The sequence below is a fragment of the Marmota flaviventris genome, chromosome 5 (assembly GCF_047511675.1).
Source record: "Marmota flaviventris isolate mMarFla1 chromosome 5, mMarFla1.hap1, whole genome shotgun sequence".
NCBI lineage: Eukaryota > Metazoa > Chordata > Mammalia > Rodentia > Sciuridae > Marmota > Marmota flaviventris.
This window is the reverse complement of record NC_092502.1, coordinates 129,116,180-129,120,249: the sequence shown is the minus strand read 5'-3', so window position 1 is coordinate 129,120,249 and position 4,070 is coordinate 129,116,180. Positions and strand designations below refer to the sequence as shown.

At 36.4% G+C, this 4,070-nt stretch overlaps 1 pseudogene; it reads left to right on the top strand.

Annotated features, from left to right (window-relative positions):
- Nucleotides 1–416: 416 nt before the first annotated feature.
- LOC114107078 (large ribosomal subunit protein eL33-like) lies at nucleotides 417–754 on the top strand (annotated as a pseudogene).
- Nucleotides 755–4,070: the final 3,316 nt, after the last annotated feature.

The following is a 4,070-nucleotide window of genomic DNA, read 5'->3' as shown; positions in this document are numbered from 1 at the left end:
GGGAGTAAAGTGGGACATCTGATTTTTAAATGCTTTAAAAGTTGATAAATTGGGGGTCGTTTATCATTCCTGGATTCCAGGACTCAGCAAGGAGGGAATGAAACACTAGTTTCTGGCAAGTTTAGAAAATGATCTCATCAGAAAGTTGTGTTGCTATTGTAAGAAAGCCCAATGAACAGTAAAGCCCTGGCTGCTGAAATCTGGAGGCAAATAACTGAGTTGGGTTTATCCATACACCTCAGCAAGACGCCTGTTTGGCATGGAGACTCTGCCAGCCAATGATTTCTATGGATTCAGGGACGAGGGAGGATGGGATGGAGGAGACATGGGACTGATTGTGCTGGGCCTCTAATGCCTGGTGGATGGACGCTGTGGTAATTTAGGCCTGCTGGGAACAGGACTTCTAAAATGCAAATATGTCTGAAAGGCTGTGGTGCAAAGCCATTTTTGCTGGTTGTCAGCAGGTGGATTTTCCTGAACCAAAGGGCACACACAGCTATTCTAGAAATTGAAGGTGTTTATGTCAGAGATGAAACCGAGTTCTACTTGGGCAAGAGATGTGCATATGTGTACAAAGCAAAAAAACAACATAGTTACTCCTGGTGGCAAACCAACCCAAACTAGAGTAATCTGGGGAAAGGTAACTCAAACTCATGGAAACAGTGGCATGGTTCAGACCAAATTCCAAAGCAACTTTTCTGCTAAGGTCACTGGACACAGAATAAGTGTGATGCCTTACCCCTCAAGGATTTAAACTAATGGAAAATAAATAAAGATGATTTGTGCTCCTGTGTTTTTTTTTTTTTATTTAGTGGCTCAAAAACTTAACTGTCTTCAATTGATCTGCTGCTATATTCTTAAAATGTTAGAGGTTGTCCAGCATCTTCAAAGTACAAGGAAGTCAGAGGGCTATATGTAATGGACAGTATGGGGAAGTTACAGAGATTTAGAAAGTAACAGATTGATGTGAGTGTTTTAATAGGCATTTTGGAGGAAATAAATATTCTTTGGGGAAAGTGGGAAGATGATTTACTCATTAGATTAAGTGAAAGAAGCATAAAATTTTCCCTCAAAGGGGCTGGGAATGTAGCTCAGTAGTAGAGTGCATGAAAGCATGAGACTATGTGTTTCATCTCTAGCATTACTGGAAAAAAAAAAGGTTTGTAATAGTTTATACTAGTTCAGTATAGATTGGCTGGGTAGCTTATGAGTGAAAATGGAATTGGGAATAATTTCAGTGGAAATCATATTGATATTTGTTAGTGCTTTCAGATGGGTTGGGATGAACTATTCTTGGGATTTATTACTGGATAAATGATTTCGGTATGTACTGCTTTACTCCTTGTAATCCAAGCTGAAAATGACAACCTAATGCTACATGACTCTACTTCAGAATAAAACAGTGCCAAGAAAGAAGGAAGGAAGGAAGGAAGGAAGGAAGGAAGGAAGGAAGGAAGGCAGGCCATTGAAAACAGAAATAGTCCATTGTTAGCCATTATGCAAGATCATTCAGGAAGGCAATTTTGGCAACATGGAGGAAGGAGATTATAAAAAAACTTCATGTAATAAGTGCAGATTAATGTTGCTGAAGAAGGTTTACTTTAATTATAATTACTACTATAATTCTAGTCTAAGAACTTGAGAGAGAATTGTATAGACAGAAAGAGCATTAACTAGCTTAGTATACTAGATATTAAAGCCACAACATTCCCTAATGCGTCAATGTGCATCTGCTAATCAGAGTCTATTTAAGCAATAGGTGGTATAGAGAGTTTGAACATAACTGTTTAATAGTCAACATACTGTAACATACATTATTCTGTGTGAAACAGATCTGTCCTGTAACAGCCAGTTTGTAAGATCATTCTCCATTTTCAAGGGAGGCAGTTTGATTAAAACGAGGTAAGAAAATGGCATCACAATAATCTTTCAGAATGAAAGGGGCACGTGGATAGAATCTATGGCACAGGAAACCAGGGGTCAACTATCCACATTTAGGAGAAGAAAAGCAAGAGGGAAGATAACAAAATATAGAGGGCGGTTGAGATTTAGCTTTTTAAGGAAACTTTCTGGACTACTTTCTTACAGAAGAAGTGATGCTTCTAAAACTAGATAGAGGAGCCCATCCATCCTGAGGCCGGGCTTGTAACTGGAGGAGAAACTGGAAGGACAAATGATTGCCAGTATGAAATTCTGAAAAAAAGGCCCAATCATAAATAATGCTGCTGCTGCTGCTAATGATGATCATAATGGATAGCATTACTACATGCCACTGTTTCACTCTATGTAAATTCATTTAATCTTCATAGCACTAAGGGGCAGGAACATTGTTATCTCCCTTCCACAGATGGAGAAACTGAGGCAACAGGGTTTCATTAACTAATCCTTTCATACATATTAAGAAGTGATGGGAGAGAGCAGAAAATCACACTGATAAGAAGTCAAATTAAAAAAAATGTAGATTATGATACACCAACTTATGATTTATTTGTCCTAAAATTTCATTTGTTCAATTAATACTTGAGAACCTATTATATAAGGTTAGAATCCATGTTAAACTGCAGGTAGACCAAAAATGGACAATTTAGACAATATTCCTGGAGTTTATGATATTATTAAAGGAAGACATGGAATGCCACAAATAATGCTTCTTTTTTGTTCTTGTTAATTGCTGAATTGAGAATTGAAGGATCAGTAGGATATACGTAGGAGTGTTTGCTTAATATTAGAAAATTATCAAACACCTAGTTCTCCATGCAGGGAATAAAATAATCCCTGTTTTGGTACTTTTAATGTAATTATTCTGTTAAGAATCCACTATGAAACCCAAAGTGTAAGGCCATGCTTGTAGCCAATAGCAACAACTTACCCCTGATGACCTCCAAGTACAGAAGGACAAATTATAGAAAACACTTGAAAGCTGTTTTAGGGTTTATCCCAAAACACACCCACATGTACACAGGATGGGATAGGTCATAACGTCTCTAATTCTAGCACAATTTTTTAAAGCCAGTCTGTATTTTTAAAGGGGATTTGCCTTTATCCCTCTTGATTATTTATAAGTTTTGTTTTGTTTTTTTAAACACCTGTATTGTGATTTCCTTACATCTATCAACATAGTCTCATAAGAAAACTCATTTCTTCCTTATCATAGGTAAATACTGATGACTTCACATGCTTTTTCCATTAGACTTTTCTTTTCCCTTCTTCTTTTCTAAGTATAAACTTGCCATACAAAATACAGGATACTCAGTTAAATTTGAATTTCAGATAAACAATGATTTTTTTTCGACTATGAGATCTTTTTTTTCTATTTAATAAATCTGGCCAACTTAATGTGGTTTTCATTAGCTGTTCCATTCACTACTACTATGTGACAATTCATTCTCTTTTTATTTATTTATTTAAATATTCCTTATTGTCAGTTATACTTGCACCTATGCTAAGCCAATCATTCAGAATAAGCATAATTAAAAAGACCTTCAGGTGCCCTAAAAGCATATTGAATTGTAGAATTACTGTTTTTAGATGACAGAATGAAATCACTTTCTCTGAAGGTCCTCTTGTTTCTACCCCTCAAACAAAGTCTTCCTTGAAACTCAGACTGATGGACTTCTGGCAGAAAGCAACTTAACTTCAAGACAAAGCACTTATCAAAAAATAATTACCCAGCTAAATATTTGTAATAAGAGCAGACTAACATTCATATGGGGAATACAATGTGCAAGTTTCAAATCTTTAAATTTGTCATCTTATTTAGTTTTCCTAATAGCATAGTGGTATAAATAATCCCAAATTTACAGATATGAAATTTGGAGCAAATGTAGAAATTAATTTCTTGCCCAATGTCACAGAGCTCCGCAGAGTCACGTTTCATTTGATTCTAAAATCTGTGCTTTATATGATCATGTTAAACTGCCTCTTCCTGTGACAGATGAGAATTTTTTACAGACTACAGGAAAACTGAAAATTCCTAATGCCATATATTTGTCTTTCTTTCCAGGCCTGGGCTCTCTGAGTCCTTTAAGCTGCTGCCACTGCCACCTGCAACATTCCCACCCACACCCGCC